Source organism: Gigantopelta aegis, chromosome 10 (genome assembly GCF_016097555.1).
Source record: "Gigantopelta aegis isolate Gae_Host chromosome 10, Gae_host_genome, whole genome shotgun sequence".
Taxonomy (NCBI): Eukaryota; Metazoa; Mollusca; class Gastropoda; order Neomphalida; family Peltospiridae; genus Gigantopelta; species Gigantopelta aegis.
Window position 1 is genome coordinate 77,025,062 of NC_054708.1, and position 22,633 is coordinate 77,047,694.

Genomic DNA, 22,633 nt, shown 5'->3' on the forward strand with positions numbered 1-22,633 from the left:
CATGCCAGTGATTTGAAAAGAATTTGAAAACATTCGGGATTATGCCGAGGGTATACGAAATGATTCGGGTGAATTACGAAGTATGCCGGAAACTAATTTCAATATAAAATTTTATATAAAATTCGTTTCAAGACGAAAGAAAAACGTGATGGTATAGCCATAAAATATGTTTATACTAGTAAACAATCCAGAGTTTATTACTGCACTTTACCCCCTGTTTTTTCAATGTTGAAATAGACCAACAAGTTCGTCTATTGCATAAATAGTCTCGCCCGATATTTTTTAGAATGTGTATGCTCCCGAATAACGCTATAGAAGGCGAAGTGTCGATATTTAAGTTGATATTTATAGATGAAATGTCACCTGGACACCACGCAATGCTGTTAGATCTACTGGTGAAACCAGTAGAACTAATTTTAATCAGATTGTGTAATCCCATGGTCTGCACGACGTGATTGGTTTGTGTGCTCCGCCTCCGTGGGGGTACCAGTCTAACTTGAAGCACCAGTACAATGAGAGTTACCTGGCGCGGGATTGGCCGATATTATCGTCTGCGTGTTCGCGTGCTCTGCTGTCATCGAGCGCTGCCACGAGAGACTGGGTGATTAGTTGACGACGTGAGTCGAGTGATCCACGGAGTTCGGGTGGCGGAAATAACGTGTGTCTGGCACGTCTAGTACGGAGTACTTTCAGTTTTCTGGTCGCTAACTTAAGTTCGAGGTAAGATGCTTAAATTTTAATGTTACAGTCAATTTCTTAAATCAGTAAATTTTATAAAATGACTGAAAATATCAGTCAGGTTTATTTGTTGGGGTTTTTTTCGTCCTTTTTTTTCTTTTTTGTAACTAGATTGATTAACTGACGCCATTTACAAACTGCATAAATATTTTTATTAGTTTCTTTAAATTAACTGGAAAAGCAGGCTATATATTTTACAGATTGACTAAAACAATTACTTTGATGATACAGAATGAAAGTAATGAGTATATTAATAACTATCACCATCGCATGTTGATATCATACACCAAATTTTTGTGATGTACCAATAATCGATTATAATTTTTAAAATTGATGGGTCTACTATTTCAAGGAGAGGTTTTGTCTCCGATTCTATTTTCTATGTATGTTAACGATTGTGAAATGCATCTTTTAACTGATAATTGCCCTTATTTTCCTGTTAATGTACGGTGATGACATGGTTCTTTTAGCCGAAACGCCAGAAGGACTTCAGAAACTAATTAATGCTATCTCAAATTATTCCAAAAGATGGGATTTAACTGTAAACATTAATAAAACAAAGATAGTTGTTTTTAGAAACGGAGGCAAAGTAAGGGAAAACGAAAAATGGTCTTATGACGGTAATTCTTTAGAAGTTGTTAATGAATTTATATATCTTGGCCTATTATTCTTTTATAACGGAAAATTCAGTCGCTGCCAAAAAAGACTCGCAGAACAAGGACGCAAAGCTCTATTTTCAATTCGCAATGTATGTAGTAAAAATTACTTTAATATGGAAACCATGTTATCAGTGTTCGATACTTATGTGAATAGTATACTTAGTTATGGGTCTGAAGTATGGGGTTTCCATTCCGCACAGGACGTTGAAAAGATTCATATATATTTCTGTAAGAAGCTTCTGGGTATACGGAATGGAACTTGTACTGAATTTGTTTACAGTGAATTAGGTCGATTTCCTTTACAAATAATAAGAAAACTGCGAATCTTCAAGTATTGGATAAAGCTACGTAATACTAGTAATTGTATTTTAAAAGCTGTATATGATGAAATGTATGAGAATGAAGATAATTGGTTAACGAATGTTAGAAGGGAACTTAATATGTTGGGTCTTAACTATATATGGAATCTAACCTATGTTGAGGACCATTATTTTAATGTAATTAAGGAAAGATTATGCGATAGTTTTAAACAGCATTGTTTTAGTAAATTAATTACCACGCCTAAGGGCATTCTGTATCGAAATTTGATAAACGAAGTTTAAATTACAAATTTACCTTACTAAACCATTAGAAGGAAAATATTTAAAAGAAATAGCAAAAATGAGATTATGTGAACATAAATTAAATATCAAATCTGGTAGATACAGGAACATTAACAGAGAGGAAAGAGTATGTGCACTTTGCAACAGTAATGAGTTTCATTTTATATTGCAATGTCCACAATATTACGACCTAAGAAAAAAGTATATAAAAAGTTATTACTATATGCGAACCAGCGTTTTTAAACTTTCACAACTTTTAACCACTGGAAATAATAAAGACCTAAACAATCTTGGGAAATACCTAATAACGGCAAATATAATAAGGAATTCTTTAATTAATTAATAGAATAAAAAAAAAATTGTGTAATTTTATAGTAATTTAATGAATAGTGAAATATAATTATTGTTATTTATTGATCATATAAATATTTTAATTCGATGTTACTTAATTATCTTATTGATTAAATAAGTAATTGAATGATTAATTATATTATTTATTATTATCCACCATTGTTTGTACATATTGTATATAGATGTATTTATATTTATGTTATTATTAATGCTGATAAGATGTAAATCTTAAGGCAATAAAGAACTTGAACTTGAACTTGAACTAATGTGATGATCGATTATAATAATCTATAATCGATTATGTGGGGACAATTATATTTGTTATTTTCATCCTGTTTAGATGATGGAATCGGTACATGTTTTTCCATATGTATACTGGGGTACCATGATATCGCGGTACTTAACTATTTGGAAGAAATAAAGAAATGCACTAACATATATGAAGGTACATATAATTGGGTTGCAATTTTTGCTATATCTGCATCATGTCCATGTCATTATATTGACAAATACATGAAGTTCTAACATTAAAATAGTTGATGGAAGTACACCATAGCACTGGTTTTCGTTCAAGGGAGGTTACCAGGATATCGCGGTAAATCGCAAACGTTACAATACGGTGGACCGCACGGGTCAAAAATGGCTTTTTGTAAACACATTTGTAATAATGTCTAGTAAACTAACTTCAACACAAGAATGAAGAAAAGTCAACTTAAAACGTTTCGTTTTTCAATTGTAGTAACATATTTACATTTTCCAATGGAAAAGTTGGTAATAATTATTATTATTATTCTGCAAGACAGTGTGGGCATTTTTTTAAATTTGTTCATCGTATTAATGAGATTCAGCAGTTATATAATCAATATTTATCGAGTGAAACCAAGAATAGAACATATTAAAAGTTATGTGTTTTGTTTAAATTGCCAATAAATATAGGCATGGCCCTTAAATGTTTCCATACTTTTCTAGAGGTCGCGCGTTCTAAATATAGTAACACTGTGACCGTGTATAGCCTCGTTTTGATTGACAACAACCAGACGACAGTCTGATAGCTGTCAGAGCAGAACAGTATGCGGGTATGTTAGGTACTGGGGCTATTTATAAGCATGGGGGTGTTACTAAAATCACACTCTGTTATTTTATGACCAAACAGTGAAACTATGAATACTTACTAAAACTTTTGACATTTTTTCAAATTGGTTAACGGGAAAAACAATGTTTTGTCTGTCATCATATTTCTAATAATAAACGTGCCACCAGGGGGGCTTTGCGCGTGCTAAACCGCAAAATTTTTAGATGCCGCGATATCATAGAACCCGTGATATCGTGAGCAAGGAGTATATATATATATATATATATATATATAAATATGTGTGTGTGTGTGTGTGTGTGTGTTACAAGATAATAAATAGTTATTGAAGGTAAAATTAACGATTTGTAGGTCTATCCTTGTGAACAGCACATTATATGCTTGGTTTTTATAATTAAAATCAGTCTTATGTTCATATAATTTTAACCGATTGTGTAATCGAAAGTTGATCGGTTACTGCCAAACAGTGGCGTAACGTGGGCGGGGCCTTGCCCCGGGCGCTGGCAACCCACGCTACGTCACTGCTGCCAAACAATTATGACCGATGATCGATGATAAAATTCCAACCGATTCCCAACAGTTAAGCATAGAAGGAAGGATATGTTTTATTTAACGACGCACTCAACACATTTTATTTACGGTTATATGGCGTCGGACATATGGTTAAGGACCACACAGATATTGAGAAGAAACCCGTTGTCGCCACTTCATGGGTTACTCTTTTTCGATTAGCAGCAAGGGATCGTTTATATGCACCCTCCCACATACAGGATAGCACATACCACGGCCTTTGATATACCAGTCGTGGTGCACTGGCTGGAACGAGAAATAGCCCAATGGGCCCACCGCCGGGGATCGATCCCAGACGGACCGCGCATGAAGCGAGCGCTGTATCACTGAGTTAAGTCCGTTAAACAAGAACGTACAAGAACAATTACTTTAATAGATGGGAGATGAGAAATTACAGTACATTTTATTTGGAAATCCTTGGTTAATTTGATTTTTTTCTGTTAATACACAATAATACAAAATACTGACAACAGACAGATGTAGATGGGTGGGTGGATGGATGGATGGATGTGTGGGTAGGTAGGTAGGTAGGTAGGTAGGAGGGAATGAAGGTAGGTAAGTAAGTAGGTAGGTAAGTAGGTCAGGGGTTTCCCTAGAGCGATAAGCCGACACGGCCCGTGCTCCCTTAGCCAGCCAAGTAAGCGCCTTCATGTCTGGTAAGCGCCTTAACTGCAGGACCGTGTCGGCTTAATTTGTAACATGTATACAAAACAATGGAGCTGTGATCCGTAACGTCATTCACCACACATTATCACACTTCCATTTGGTATCTCTGCAATTCTTTAGATGTCACTTTGAGGTCCATTGATCGCACCGTTTTAATTGTCGGCAGGCTTGTGTTGGTCACGTGGTACAGGTGATCGGCTACTACTAATCCGCCAGTTAACTGCTTGTTGTAATAATGTCTGTATGATTGGGAATTACGCATCAAGACAAATCAAAGAAAATACCTATTAATTGAATAAACATCTTTGAAGGTGAAATTCTTGAGTAAAACATGTCACCATTAATCCTGGTATATATTTACCATATCGAAACCGTAACTACGTTGTTATTTGCTAAAATGAACGGTCACGAATCGACCAAAAAAATGGCTAATAAAATTTGCAACAGGCTAAAATTTTGGCTGAGCCATTTTCTATCTTCTGATGTGAACAAACGGTTACATAATCTATTCGACACCTCAAACATAATAATACCAAATATTTAATTAGCATAATAGCGATCTCGCGACCGGTAACGAGAAACGGTGTTATCCAGAATACAGCGTGTGCCTTATGATGTTTGCTTATTTTAATAATAAAGGTTATTAATTTTAACGGCATGCATTCGACATGTATGATAGCAATGTGACGGCGATTCAATGTCTGGAAGATATGTAACTTGCTATTTTAATTTTGTAAAGTCTTTGAACCAAAGTAATAAAAACAAACCGACAATGCATGTCAATTTGAATACACATGCCAGTTCAGGGCCGAACGACATGTCGGCTATCCCAAGGGCTGAGTTCAGCCAGACCGAGCGGAAACAAAACGTTTGCTACACTGTTTTGTGCGCTTCACGTTAAACCAAATGGACACGACGGACACCAATCAAGTAGTTCGCGAACGTTAGGAAGAACGTTCGTTGGCTGAACTGAGGAAAGCTCTCGGCGTAATATACGTCACGCTTCAGAGTCAGCTGACACCCACTTGTCAAGAGATATCGTTGCGGACATGAACAATACGATTACACAGGAGTAAATCCTGATGTAAATGTGTAGAAAAACAATAGTTGTTTGCAGCAATGAATACCTAACTGCAGTTTCGTTATTTCCTTTGTCTTTGTTAATTTTGTACCTATGGTCGAGAGCACGCACTGAGATCGCGATCGCGGGAAATGTACATGCAGTATTTATACAAATTGCAGTTAAACGTACACTGAATTAGTTTACAATAATCATATTTGTTAGATAATGCTAGATATATATTTGTTAAACTGTGAGATGACATTTAATAAGTTAGCTGGATTTTTTTTAAAAAGTAAAATTTTATTTTATTAACGTTTTGGGGGGTTTTTTTGTAGTTTTTTTTTTATAAATGGAATATACTGTAAAGTCAGCATTCTTAGCTTAGGTATTTTACAAGCAGAAATCACAACAAGCATTTAACACGACGCTGAAATCAACAACAACAACATGACGCAAATTATGAAGTTGTTGGGGGTGGGGAATTGATGGGGTTTTTAGAAAAAAGCCCCCCACAACCCCCCACAAAAACAACCCCAACATGATTTGATGGATTGAAGGCAAACACTTGACTGTTTTCAACTCACTACCCCACTTCTTTTGGCTTGATTTTTGTGTTATAATGATGCTAAATATGTAAGCGCCTTAAAAAAATCCTGGGGAAAGGCCTGTAGGTAGGTAGATACCATAATATATTGATACAGTAATTGATGAATATTCATGTACATATACAGTTACTCGGATATGTATTCAATAATTGTAATGCTGGTATGTGATTGGCGGTAGAATCGTAACAAAGGTGCCTCGATTGGCTGGTTACAATGTAAACCACATACCGACACAATAACGATACCTCATCATGGAAATACTGCGGCTTCCCCATTCATCTCTTCATCATTCATGTTTGTAATGTCCAACAACGTTTTTGTCTATGTATTAAATGTGTGTGGTGTTATTAATTGGCTACAACTGGAACTGATTTCATGTCAGATTATTTGAGTTCCAAGCAATTACAGACGTAGAGGTGGACAGAGGATATGAGTTGTATTTGTCCAGATGCGCCCCGCCTATACATGTCCGTTGACGTCATTACTGTTTGTATGTTGACTTCAGTTTGTTTGTATGTTGACGTCAGTTTGTTTGTATGTTGACGTCAGTCTGTTTGTATGTTGATGTCAGTTTATTTGTGTGTTGACGTCAGTTTGTTTGTACGTTGACGTCGGTTTGTTTGTATGTTGACGTCTTTTTGTCGCTTTGTTTGTATGTTGACGTCGGTTTGTTTGTACGTTGACGTCAGTTTGTTTGTACGTTGACGTCGGTTTATTTGTATGTTGACGTCGGTTTGTTTGTAGTTCCCACTATCCCACAGACTAGAGGCTCCAGAAGTACTCAAGTACTCGGGCACAGGACGAGTCTAGCAAAACTCGAGTCCGTTCACAGAACTCGAGTACCCATCAAGGAATTGGATAGAATGTTCAGATACCGTGCAAAGAAGAGCATTATCATTTAATTATATATTGTTTACGTCATTTTGCCATATGCTTGCAGCCGATTACATTACAGGGCTATGAGAATGTGTGCAATGCAATGACATGATTTGGCATCCATGTTATGTTCAGCGCTGGAATTAAGATGCTTAATGCTTTTTACTTTATTACTTAGTCTCATTATTATCTACTGTCGGGTACTCGGGTCCGGGTCGAGTTTGACCAACGAGTACTCGAGTTTCAATATTTTGGACTCGTTGAGGCCCTACCACAGACAGGAGAGCACATACCACGGCTTTTGATATACCAGTCGTAGTACACTTGCCGAAATGAGAAGTAGCCCAATGGGCCCACCGACGGGTTCCTAATAAAAACATTAATAAAATCTCTTTAATGGAATATGACCACCTGTTTTCTTGCAGGTAGTTTAAATGTGAGGTATAACACGGTTTGTTGGTGTTCTGCCTGGGTGTTTTGATATGCTGCTTATATGAATTGAATTAGTAAACGTTAACATTTTCGGCAATATAAATTGATTTGGTGCATTGGGACTTCTAGCAGGACAAGCGCGCTTGAAACAATTTACTGGTTTCTATCATAACCTATCCTACCACATCCATTTATTGTTGTGCACAGAAAACAGTCTAGCGAGATAGTGACCGCAAGTGCTCGACCTCCTGAACACGACTGTAAACTATGTTTGGTCTGTGTGAGGGCCTATGGCGGTACGATCGTCGTTAGCGATTGTTATAGTTCGTCTGGAATCACCTCCATTCAAAGTGTCGTAACAGTCATTACCCCAGCCATAACAACTCATCATTAAAATATGCTTTCCTCGCCTCGTGTGCTACTTAACGGAATTCTGCGGACAGCCTAGCCCCGAGGAGAAAGGATCGCAATGTTGCTATCGGATAATCAGGATGATCAGTGGCGGATCCAGAAAATCCATTTAGGGAGGGCCCCAATGACATGAGGTGAAATGCCAAGGGAACTTTGGGGGAGGTTTGGAGGGGGATCGTAAAAAAAATAAATTAATATATAATAAAATTATAACTCGCAAAATTAGGGGTGCCCGGGCCCCTGCCCCCCCCCCCCCCCGATCCGCCTTTGATCAGGATGGTAGTGAGTGCAAATCAGTGGATGTTGTAGGTTTTGACTTTTTGACTTTTAAATATTCATGTATAATATGTAACTAATATAATATAATATGTCATTATAGAGGAACTGTTTTTTTTTTTTAATATTACACTCGGAAAGTCTTGTTACTCACGACACGTTAGAAATAAAGTGTTCTAGAAATAGTCTTAGACGGAAGGGATTATCGTTTACAACACCTTAACGTAGTTTAAATGTCAGCCAAGTGTCGCAGATCTTTATTACAGGTTAGGTATACGCGTACAAGCATTGAATGTGACGACAAGTTTTAAGGATTCCGGCGGATTCGTAAGTGATGTAATCTAGATGTTTTGGGATTCCCTCTCATACTCTGACGCTTGCGATCGATCATTAGAGATTCCCGGAAGCGTGGACTCCTACTAAGTTCACCGCCTGTCATAATGTCAGTTGATTAAACAAGAATTGTGAAGGTTGCTTTACACCAAGACAATCCTCATTTCCCAAAATGGTGGTGGTGGTCGACGTCGTGGTGGTGGGTCCGATAATAAATGTTTCCTAATAAAGCTGATTTAGTGTAAAGTAAGTGTTAAAGACATAGTCCTTCTTCTTTTTTGCCCCATTTTATGACATATTACCTTTTAAATCAGGGACATTTTATTTACAGTTATATGGCGTCAGACATATGGTTAAGGACCACACAGATTTAGAGAGGAAACCCGCTGTCGCCCCTTCATGGGCTACTCTTTCCGATTAGCAGCAAGGGATCTTTTATTTGCGTTTCCCACAGGCAGGATAGCACAAACCATGGCCTTTGTTGAACCAGTTATGGAACACTGGTCGTTGCAAGTGGTTTACACCTACCCACTGAGCCTTGCGGAGCACTCACTCAGGGTTTGGAGTCGGTATCTGGATTAAAAATCCCATGCCAAGACTGGGATCCGAACCCAGTACCTACCAGCCTGTTGACCGATGGCCTAACCACGACGCCACCGAGGCCGGTCAAAGTTACAAATACACGGAGTAAAAACATCTGTAGCTGATTGGTAGTAAAATGAGTAATTGTATAAATAACATTTTCTTTTTCAAATAAATAAATATATCGGGTGCCCCCTCCCCCCCCCAAAAAAAAAAAGAGAGAGAGAAAGAAAATGATAGCATTAACAACCCTGTGACGCCAGACAGGAGGACAACACGTGCTATGAGCGTCGCATTGTTTTTACTTACAATTTGAATCTGTTGCAAAAGGGGCGGGATTTAGCTCAGTCGGCTGGGTGTCTCGCTTTAGTTTTTGTTTTGTTTAACGACACTACTAGAGCACATTGATTTGTTAGTCATTGGCTATTGGATGTCAAATATTGGTTCATATTGACATATAGTTTCAGAGAGGAAACCCGCTACATTTTTCCATTAGTATCAAGGGATCTTTTATATGCATCATCCCGCAGATAGCCCATACCACGGTCTTTGATATACCAGTCGTGGTGCACTGACTGGAAGGAGAAATAGCTCAAGGGGCCCACCGACGGGGTTCGATCCCAAACCGACTGCGCATCGATCCCAAACCGACTGCACATCGAGCGAACGCTTTATCACTGGGCTACTTCCCGCCCCCGGGTGATCGCTTTAGGTGCTTGCGTCGCAGAATCGAACCAACTCGGTGGATCCATTCAGCTGATTGAGTTTCTTTCCGTTCCAACCAGTGCACCACAACTGGATAAAGGCCGTGGTATGTGTTTTCCTGTCTGTGGGGAAGTGTATATAAAAGATCCCTTGCTGCATTAGGAAAAATGTAGCGGGTTTCCGCTGATGACTACGAGTCATAATTACTAAATGTTTGACATCCAATAGCCGATGATTAATTAATCAACGTGATCTATTTGTGTGGTTAAACAAAAACAAGTGTTGCAATATTAACAATATTTGATCTGAGGCCTAAATTTTCTACTGGAGGTGGCACATACCCCATACTTTTTAAATACTCTATATTCAGTAGGGTTATTGTGGGGTTTTGTTTGGGGTTTTTTGTTTCTTTCTTGTGTTGTGTTTTGAGGTTTTTTGTGTTTTTGTGGTTTTTTGTTTTGTATCACTATTCCATTTTTGTAAGTGCTGGTCACATAATATTCGTTTAACGAGGCAATCTGATTAAAATTAGCTCTACTAGGTCTAGCCAATAGATCTAACAGCATTGCATGGACTGCCCTGTCCAGGTGACATTTCATCTATAAATAACAATTTAAATATCGACCAATTACATTTCGCCTTTTATAGCGTTATTCGGGAGCATACAAATTCTAAAAATATCGGGCGAGACTATTTATGCAATAGGTGAACTTGTTGGTCTATTTCAATTGAAAAAAAACAGGGTGAAAAGTGCAGTAATAAACTTTGGATTGTATACTGGTATAAACAGATTTTATGGCTATACCATCACGGGTTTTTGTTTCGTCTTGATGATGATGATGATGATCATGATGATAAGTGGTTTAACGTGCCCATATACCACTAGGGTTTCGAACACGCCCATCCCGAGTCCGACCTCCGATAAGATCAGTTAACGAGGTGATGTCAACGCCAGGTGACGCCACACGAAATAACGGTCCTACGTGAAGATGGAAACCAGTCTAGGAAGGCGTTTTCGTACACAATTAAAAATAAATAAATAACATCAAAATACGGCGTATCCAACTTGCATTAATTGTGAAACGTCACTATTAAAGAGAGTTAACTCGTGGTCCCTTTTACTTTTATCCAAAATAAGCATACACATTGCAATCTCCTTATATTTGACTACATAGTAGCAAGATATTTTTTGTCTGGTCAAATTTTAAGTAGCATTGTTTGAACTATTTTTTTGTGGCTACATTTTAGTTAGTTCCAGTAGTCCTTTCTTGTTGGTGTCGGGAATAATAGTTGTAAAAGAATGACGTCGAACTCAGAGAGGAAACCCGCTGCTGCCGCCACTCAATTCGTGACTCTCTTCAAATAGCATCAATATGTCTTTTATGTGCATCATCACACAGATAGGATAGTACATACCACAACATTTGTTACACCAGTAGTGTAATAGCTTTGAAAAAAATGCAGGGAGTTTTAGTTTCAGTGATGTTTTTATTATTGATACTTTTAATGTGCGTTGTATGTTATGAACAAATTCCAAAAATGGTGTCACGGGGATTCTATAATACCCGTAACTGAATAAAACACGATTGTCCAAATATCTCTCCTAACTGTATATCTATTAGATCTCTCTGTAACAGGCAGTATATACCCGCGTTGGCTCGTGTCTAGGTATGATCAGAGATAAGATCTTATATAAGGTATATATTATTATAGCACGTTTAGTTCACTAAAAAACACAACAAAAACACAATACACTTTGGAATCTGTATTAACCTACGCTGACAAATGTACAGCCGCAGTAGTTAATTAATAACAACAATAATAACAACCCAGAACTGATCACTTAATTAGTTAATCTCTAGGTGTCTAGTTTACACAATATGCTAATCACTTCACCGTGACACAACACCCACACGTGTGATAATTGAGAAACGCTTCTAGGAGAACTTAATTAATAAAGGAATTACAACACTATTTCTAACTGGTTAATTTTTAATTAACCCTTAACTACTCATTCAGTAACCTTGTAACACAGAATTAATACTGGTACCTATCACAATAAAGACAATAACCTACAGTTTACCTAGGTCTTCTAGGATGACTGGCTAAGCTTTATATTACCAAATACTCGTATAAATATAGAACAGTAAGACGACGATTTACTTCGTCAGATGACCGAAGACACTGTCTAAAGAATATTGGTATAATACAGTATTAAAATATGTAAAGTCACATCAATCACATCAAGGTTATACAACAGAGCAGAAATAAAATATTTACCAAAGTCCAAACGCACAACGTTCCCCCGGGATACCTTCCTATGGTTCTCCTAGATATCTCTAAACCCTAGCTATTTATTCAAAACTCTCAGAGACCGCGAATATTGCCTGGGGGTACAACGCGGTACCTCACCTATCATCTGATATTCCACCTCTCCCAGAGTCGGTATATTTTCCTCTGATCGTCAGACTGGCTGTCGCCAATCCGCGAGCAATCCCCTGGCCATAAACAGCACTACCGGAGATATTACGTAACCACTAGCCATATGGCCTCCACACCTGCTCTGGGTGTGTATTAGAAAAGCTCGATGACCGTCGCGCAGAAGTATTACGTAACAAGTTGCCCACCTGGATAAGTGCAATTTGGAACTGCACACGGCCTTCTAAAACAATTAATATCGCCACAGGTGAAAACAAATTAAGAGCATGTTCCGTCACAAATGGCTAATGAAAAGTCTGAGACAGATTTCAGACAGTTTGTACCTTTTAGACACAGTATGTAACAAATCCTTTTGGTCGTCGAAAATTTCAAAACTGATAGTCTATTAGATCTCTCTGTAACAGGCAGTTATACCCGCTGTGGCTCGTCTAGGTATGATCAGAGATAAGATCTTATATACGGTATATGTAAAATAGCACGTTTAGTTCACTAGAAAACACAACAAAAACACAATACATTATGGAATCTGTATTAACCTACGCTGACAAATGTACTGCCGCAGTAGTTAATTAACAACAACAAATAATAACAACCCAGAACTGATCACTTAATTAGTTAATCTCTAGGTGTCTAGTTTACACAATATGCTAATCACTTCACCGTGACACAACACCCACACGTGTGATAATTGAGAAACGCTTCCAGGGGAACTTAATTAATAAAGGAATTACAGCTCTATTCCTAACTGGTTAATTTTTAATTTTTAATTAACCCTAACTACTCATTCAGTAACCTTGTAACACAGAATTAATACTGGTACCTATCACAATAAAGACAATAACCTACAGTTTACCTAGGTCCTCTAGGATGACTGGCTAAGCTTTTTATAATTATTTAGGACAGTGAGCCTACAGATTACTGCGTCAGATGACCGGCAGCACCGTCTAAATAATATTGGTATAATACAGTATTAAAATATTTAAACAGAGCAGAAAATATATATTTACCAAAGTCCCGTCTGAACTAATATAGATCGTTCAGTGGACGACGTCCGTGCCCCTGGATACTTCCAAATGTTTCTGCTCGATATCTCTAAAACCCTAGCTATTTATTCAAAACTCTCAGAGACAGCGAATATCGCCTGGGGGTACAAGGCGGTACCTCACGTATCATGTGGATTTTCCACAGCTACCATGCCGGCATATTTTTCTCTGATCGTCAGACTGGCTGTCGCCATTCCGCGAGCAATCCCCTGGTCATAAACAGCACTAGCGGAGTTATTACGTAACTACTGACCACATGGCCTCCACACCTGCGCTGGGTGTGTATTAGACGACCGTCGCGCAAAGGTATCACGTAACAAGTTGCCCATCTGGGCTTAAGTGCAATTTGGAACTGCACACGGCCCTCTAAAACAATTAATATCGCCACATGCGAAAACAAATTAAGAGCATGTTCCGTCACAGTATGCATTTGTTATATATCATCCATTGGAGGTTAAAACTAGCCTATAGCGCAACTAAAAAGTCTATTTTGGTGGTGGGGGGAGGGGGGTTTGGGGGGGATAATTAATGTTAATATAATTACTGAAATTTGATGGATTCTTATTGGAATTATTTCTACAGTTTACCATAATCAACGTGTATTCCCAGAAAATATATTTTTTTTAATGAAAGCTAATAGGTTTGATCTGAAATACTAGCCAATGTGACTATGAACAGCTGTTTGGGAAATCATTTACAACTACATTGAATAACAAACTGAATTAATTCTCTGATTTAGTTGAAGTACTCTCCAAAAATCAGTCAGTTTTGTATTACGTATTAACAGGCATTAATGCATAGAATGTATAGTGCGTTTATTGCTATGGGAGGTGGGAATGCGTCCTATTTTGTGTAATTAGTACAAAACATAGTACTATTCCATTATTAATAAAGAAGCGCTTCAAATAAAACATCAGTATGCACAAGAGTGCACCATACATAGTTACCAAATAATTCCTTATACTGCTTACCAGTAACATTTTATCAAATAATTCGGTAGTCACAATCGCAAGTATCACGGATAGGAATAACAAGAAGCGTGCATTAGGATATGGTAAATGATTATCTTTGTGTTTCATTCTGACAATAACTATACTACCTGTGATTCAGGATAATCGGCTATTTTTGTTGAGTTCATATCAGTCGGTTTTATTGTTTGTACAGCTTAAAGTACACATTTAAAATTAACGTGTTCTCTAGTGGTCTAAGATGCCACGATGTAACAAGTAATGGCGCACAATGCCATCGCTATGGGTTTAAATCTCGGCGTAGATATTAGCATGTAGCGTTTTCAAAATACACCAGTCTCTCTCTCTCTCTCTCTCTCTCTCTCTCTCTCTCTCTCTCTCTCTCTCTCTCTCTCTCTCTCTCTCTCTCTCTCTCTCTCTCTCTCTCTCAACTCTTTGTATAACAGTTGGTTGTTTTTTTAATCGCACACTTTTATGTGATAAGTATCGCACATATAGCTGGCAACATCTCTACATTTCCTTTTTCAGTCATACTAGTCAAAATACACAAATAAAACACGTCAAGGATATTCCGGCAAGTGCTAGCTAATTAATGGCTGACAAAACAGCAACAACAAAAAAATGTACACTAAAACTTTTGATTAATTAAGAAACGTGATTTTATTAATTAAAAAAAAAATATATATACAAGAATATGTGTGAAAAACACGGAACACTTTTGCATTCGATAGTACTATTATAGTAATAGAATCGTGGAAGGTATGACAAACGAAACACGTAATTCTCATTAAATCTTCAAACCTGTATTTAACCATTTCATTTCGATTTAGTTGCTTGGTTGTTATTATCCCACTATGATTCAAGCTCACTCGACACACATTGATCCCAACATCCCAGTGGTAGATGTTGGATATTTTCTGAGGAGGCGATGCAACATTTAAAAAGGGCACCTGTAATATTCAAAAGTACACTAACATATATTATTTATATGGTAATCTTCAACGGAAATATCAAGCTGAACAATTAGGATACGTTTCCCACTAAAATCAATAAATGCAATTGTATTCACCTGCCAAACACTGGATTTATCAGGACACTTCATATATCGAGGGGGAGGAGATGGAATGCACCCTCCACACCATCCACTTTGACCCGCGCCTGTTATCTTTGACAGAGATTAATGGTTAGTGCTTAGAGAAATTAGTTCATCCCTGTGCTTCTCAGGAACTAATGTTCAAACAGATTGTACAGGCACCATCAACAGTGTCAGTGTCTCTAGATCTCTTATGTGTGTGTGTGTATATATATATATATCCCACAACTGTCAAAGGCCGTGGTATGTGCTTTCTTGTCTGTGGGAAAGTGCATATAAAAGATCCCTTTCTACATTAGAAAAAATGTAGCGGGTTTCCTCTCATGACTGTGTGAGAATTACTAAATGTTTGACATCCAATAGTCGATGATTAATTAATCAATGTGCTCTAGTGGTGTCGTTAAAGAAAACAAACTTCAGCTACATTTTCCCATTATTAGCGAGGGATATTTTATATGCAACATCTCAGACATGATAGCACATACCACGGCGTTCAATATACCAGTTCCCGCACCAATAACTAGGACATTCGTAACTAATTTATAATCAATGAACTCAAACACAAAAATACGCATAAGCTATTGGGTGTCAAACAAAGGCACGTGTACGAACAGGACATAACCACAAAATAAAGGTCACCACCATATGACGTGAAGTTTCCTCGTCCAATAGGGCTGATCAAAAATGAGAAATACAATATGGTTGTTAACATGGATGGATGGATGGATGGATGGGTCGATTGTACAACACCCTTCCCTCGCTCTTCTGAAACGATCGTTGTTTGTTGAACACAACTATATGGAGTTCATCAAGGACGAGACGCGGAAATATGGCACCCCACCTGTTCTCTGTTATTGTGACCAGAAGGTTGGAAATATCGTATTTAAACACATGAACCTGAACGTTTTCTCGGGAAAGCACACCCTCCGAACCCACCGTAACAAATGCCGGCCCTTCAGGCCCACAAATGCCCATCATTTGGAGTACCTTAGTAACTGTGCCACCCCCACCCCCTTTCCATTACACGTCATAGGCCCTGTCCATCACTACAGTGTCGTATTAAATAGGTGAAGTTAAGTATCCTAGCTTCTGATTGACTAACGCTGCCAACATCAGTTTGGTGAGGGTGTTTTCTTTCGCCATTCCTCGGGGGAATTCAAACTAAATGACCACCATGTAAATGTCCCACCGAAAACAGCTTTGGCCTCATATCTATAATGAAGTGTCTTCAGTTGCTTAGCTACCGCATGAAAACCTTATGAAAAGGCTCATGAAAACAAAGATAGTCATTGTCTTGGTGCTAAATGAATGTGAAAATTTAATGACCTCTTATTAGCAGCTGGCGCGTTGGTTCTAAATAATGAAAATGTAATGGTGACAAAATTAATATCATCCTTTAGAAAGAGCTCTTTGTTTGCAACACAGAACTGATCGGAATGTTTGAAATTGGGCGTTTCCTGTATTAGTTAGTCCGGATACGCCATATGTCGGCCATAATTAAAATGTGGTGCTTACTTTAATTGGGAGGAAATTACCAAAGTTATCCTGAAGGTAATCATCAAGTACATGACAAGAAGTATGTTAGTCAGAGACCATGGCTATGTTTATAGTGATTAGAAGGAATATGTCAGCTCTTGGCGGTATATTACCCAGTCTTTGAAGACGTTTGATCAGCGTTTATATTAGGCCGCAAGTGATAATGTTAACGGGTTTGGATAAAACAAATATATATATGCAATATACCAACTAAACTGTGATCCCTAAATATGAATACAACAACACCTAACCCAAATTATTAACTGAAGAAAGTGGAACCGTTTTTGGCTTATTGTCGCCCTTGGTTTTGCACAATATTACATAGATTTACTTGACAGAGTGGTAATGGATAGCATAAAATTGCTTGGAAAAACTATTTGTGTGTACAACACAGTGAAACACTGTTCTATTTTTAACCATTTTCAGGACTGGTAGTATTAACTGCGGTATCAAAAGTTGCGTGCACTTCGACCGGATGTTATTTGGCGCAGTGCTCCCTGTAAATAGAGAACACTACATAACTGGACGTTACATACCATTCATCTTACAATGAACTACTTGTATTTCAAAATGTATCTAACTAGCTGCAGTGATTTGGTTACGTTTTTAAACACTCAGTAGCACGATAAATGGTATCTGACTGACACGAGTGTGATCTTTTATTCCTGACCTATCTCCAAGACGTCTTTTCCAACAAAACATGTTTATATCAGACTTTAAACAATTAGTGCATCAAAAATTACTTTCGTTGGTGTTAATTTCAGTAGACGGTCTGGCTTATACATTATGCTTACTATTATGAAAGAGACAATCAGATGTATTTGAAATAATGTGATGTCACTAATATCACACAGTATGAAGAAAACCATACCAAGTTTTTTTTTCTTAGTAACTATTTGCAGTAATCTGTGTCTTGGGCAATGGAAACAGGAAATGTACATTTAACATCTCAGTACATTGACTGTGATACAGCAGCCACTACCGCGTCAAAACTTACTTTCGATCTGCATTGCGTAACGAAATTATTTTAAATCTGTTAATGAATTTGTCGTCCGATTAGAATATAATATATCTTTGATTAAACTGTGCTAGGTTGTTGTTAAACATTTCCTTTCTTTCCTTTTCTTTCTATAACAATGGCGATGAAAGATATGTGGCGGATGTTAGTTATTCGTTAGAAGATCTGAGTAAATCCGATTTCACCACGTGTCGAGATGACTTTTCATTCAGCCGGCCATAACGTCTCTGGTTCTTGTAAAATCTGATGACCGATATTTATCTCTATCATCAAAGTATAATGGTAAACGGAGCCTGAGTGAAACGTATTGTGTCCGGAAAAAGCATTATGTATAGGGGAATGTCCGAGTAACTCTCCATTCCTGAAAAACAATGGAGACGAAGCCCGCTATATTTTATCTATATTACTCTTAGTAATGGAGAGTTAGGGAATGATCGCTCCATTACTGAAAAATAATGGTGTTGATACAATACAGTGACGTAACAGGTGTATTTTAATGTTACATAAAAATAGTCCTACGCAAGTATGTTGAAATACTGAAAGATATTTCTTAATTCACAATGTTTCCAATTTTCACTAACGACTATGGTTGGTTAAAATTGCTTACCATACAATTTTTAAAGGTCAAAAGATTAAACACATTACTCCCTATATGTCTCCTTAGCATCACAATCGATAAATTGTAACAGTGTGACGCAAAGGCTGCAGTGATAGCATTTGTCAAACTCTCATGCAAATGTCGTACAGTTTTCGCATAGTTTGTTAATCGTTTTCTATTTGCATTCGTCATTACTAAATAATGTAGTCAAATATTTGACTTTCTGTTCTGAATTTAGCGATCATCATTATCTCAATTTGAGCACTGAAGCGTAATTCTTTAAGCGCATGTACGACTGGTAAGTATTTCATCACGCATTGTCTGCCCGGACGCCAATATTTCGGTATAATACATGAATATTTGATGATTATAAAATGTTTCCAGCAACAATAGGTTCCTGTTTCTAGTGTATCAGTTTTGTGAAGCTCTGTTAAGAACATATAATCCGATCATGTGCGTGGTTGCGGATTTTGGCTTGGATTGTAAATACAAGCGCGCAGTAGGTGGGAGAGGGGGAGGAGGAGCACTCTTACCCTCCCCCAGCTCACAACAATAGTTTTTTTTTTCAACTTACCTTACAGGGCATTCAACTACCAATTAAATAGTTTATGTACGCCTCACTCCGCCGCAAAATATCCATGTTCCGCGTTTGAAATATGTTCCAGAAATGATCAGATACCATAATTATTTATTTTATACCTTGATGTGAATACCAACCCAATAGATACTTCTGGTTACAGTCTTTGGGTGGGGGGACGTAGGCCAGTGATAAAGCGCTCGCTTGATGCGCGGTCAGTCTGGGATCGATCCCCGTCGGTGAGTCGTTCAAGCTAGTGCACCACGACTGGTATATCAGGCTGTGGTATGTGCTATCATGTCTTTGAGATGACGCATATAAAAGATCCCTTGCTACCAACGGGAAAATGTAGCGGGTTACCTCTCTAAGACCATATGTCAAAATTACAATTTTTGACATCCAACAGCCGCTGATTAATAAATCAATGTGCTCTAGTGGTGCTCTAGTGGTGTCGTTAAACAAAACAAACTTTAACAACTCTTCTAACACTGGACTGTAGGTTTTTATTCGATTCTTTTGGAAATCATCTGTTGACACAGATTTTGAACTGACATTCGCTCGCAGCAGCGGATCACAACACAATTCGTTTTCTTGACGTTGATTCATGGGTGTGGACTTTTAACTTCAGATTTGTTAATGGACGTGGTCTTTTTATTGACGTCTATCCGAGGACGTTAACTCTGATCCGCACAAGCACTAATGGCACATGAACGGGTTCTTATAGTCCGTATCTTTCAAATCTGACAAACAAGAAACATGCTGCAACATCGGCAAGACAATCACAACCACACAAACATTTATACCCCCCTCCCCCCAAAAAAAAAAACACAAAAAAACAACAACAAAACAAAAACAACAACACACACACACAGACACACACACACACACACACACATACACACACACAACACATACATACACAAACACACACAACACACACAACATACACACAAAAGACACACACACCACACAACACACACACACACAAAACACACACAAAACACACACACACAACACACACAAAACACTCATACAAACACAAAACACACACAACACACACATACATATACACAAAACACACACACACACACAAAACACACACACACACACACACACACAACACACACACACACACAAAACACACACAGACACACATACACGCACACATACACGCACACACATACACACACAAAACACACACACACACACATACACACACAAAACACATACACACACAAAACACACACACACACAAAACACACATACATACATACACACAAAACAGACACACACACACACACACACACACAAACATACACACACAAAACACACACATACATACACACACACACACACAAAACACACATACACATACATACACACACACACACACACACACACAACACCACACCACACCACACCACACCACACCACACCACACGATGACATTTGATGTTTTTGAGATACTGTGTTATTAGATTATGACATAGTTACCCATCTTTATATTCGTTATAAGCTATAATTTCTCTCACCATATCATTTACTGAAACTAGTTTTCTTTAAGGGCATCACTAGATGAATTTTTAATCATCGGCTACCCCGTCGGTGGGCTCATTGGGCTATTTCACGTTCCAGCCAGTGCATAACGACTTGTATATCAAAGGCCGTGGTATGTGATATCCTGTCTGGGATAGTGCATATAAAAGATCCCTTGCTACGGATCGAAAAATGTAACGGGTTTCTTCTCTAAGACTATATGTCAAAATACCAAATGTTTGACATCCAATAGCCGATGGTTAATAAATCAATGTGCTCGTGTGGTGTCGTTAAACACAACAAACTTTAAACTTTAATTATTGGCTAATGATTGTGAAACATTTGGTAATTCTGACATATAGTCTTCTGAGAAAACACGCTATATTTTTCCATTAGCAAGGGATTTCTATATATATCAATATTATGCAGTTTTCCGCAGACAGGACAACACATACCACGGTCTTTGATATAGCGGTCGTGGGTCGTTGGCTTGAATGTGAAAAACCATTTGGTAATGAGTCCAATGAGTGCTTCGATCCAGCGTCCCAAACACACCAGATGACCGCTTGGCCATGGTATGTGCTGTCCTGTCCTGTCTGAGGGAAAGACCCCTTGCTGCAAATGACACAAATGCCACATGTTTTCTTTATAATTATGTCAGAATTATCAAATGTTTGAATTCCAATAGTCGATGATCAATATATCAGTGTGCTCTAGTGGTGTTGTTAAACAAGAGCAAATGTTTAGCCACATTACAAGTCTGTCACTGTGTATTTCAGAACACTAACGTAAAAAGTGTAAATGGTATCCCGCTACAGAGAGTTCAAATGGAGATGGGACTAAAGCCAGTCATAATACAAGCACTACTACAGTTTTAAACAACAAGCTCATTTGCGGATCCAAGGGTGGGTGGGGGGGGGGGGGGCATGGCGCCACCCACCCACTTCCGTGCTCGCTTGCTCGTTATAAATACTCTTTTTAGTGTCCCTTTTGAGACGTTTTTTTAGTTGTTGTTGTTGTTTGGTTTTGGTTTTGGGTTTTTAGGGTTTTGTTTAATGTTGGGTTTTTTGTTTTACTTTTTGTTTTTTGTTAGGGTTTTTTTTTTCTTTTCTTTTCTTTTTTGTTGTTGTTGTTGTTGGTTGTTGTTTTTGGGGGGGGGTTTGATGGGGGGGTTTGGGGGGGGATTTTGGGGGGTTCTATCCAAACCATTGCTCCACGACTGGTACATATATGTATGTGCTCTCCTGTCTGTAGGAAACAAAACAAAACATTTAATGGTTTATTCTAAATGGTTAAATGTCTTTTAAATCACAATATTGCAATTTTAAAGCTAAAACATTATAACTGTTATAATGCAAATTTCATGTTACACGTATGTTTAGAAATTTAAAACATTTTGTTTGTGTGTCATGTTGAAATAAAACAACGTTTTAATAAGCGGGATTCGGAATTGTCGTGTCGCTTTACACCCAGGCCAAACATCAATGCCAGCTTAATATAACACGTAATCTTTCAGGATATCTGTTATTCAAATTGTTGTTCGAAAACTATTAACTTCACGCATGGTCTTGTTTTCAACAATGAATAAATGCATGCTGTCTTTAGGGACAAGGTTTATTTGTTATTCTCTTTTTATCATCAGAAACACAATCCCATCACATAATAATAAAACAACAAAGTGTGTATTAAGCCCATGTCACAGCATCATACCTAACACCCATTAATGGTTCTAGTTTTTAAAGAGTTAAAACCATGCAGCAGTGTGTTTCTCTTCAACAATGGCGGACTTCACGGAGTGCTTCTTTTATCCCAGATCATATACCCGTTTTTATCCCAGTTCATATGCCAGTAGATTTGGCTATAGAA

General features: G+C 37.8%; 1 protein-coding gene across 2 annotated transcripts in view; it reads left to right on the forward strand.

Annotated features, from left to right (window-relative positions):
• Positions 1-543: 543 nt before the first annotated feature.
• Positions 544-22,633, forward strand: part of LOC121383349 — a 43,229-nt gene continuing 21,139 nt past the window's right edge. For both annotated transcript variants that reach the window (XM_041513327.1, XM_041513328.1), the window contains exon 1: positions 544-720. The gene's annotated coding sequence lies outside the window, so the exon portion shown is untranslated. The remainder of the gene's footprint in view (positions 721-22,633) is intronic.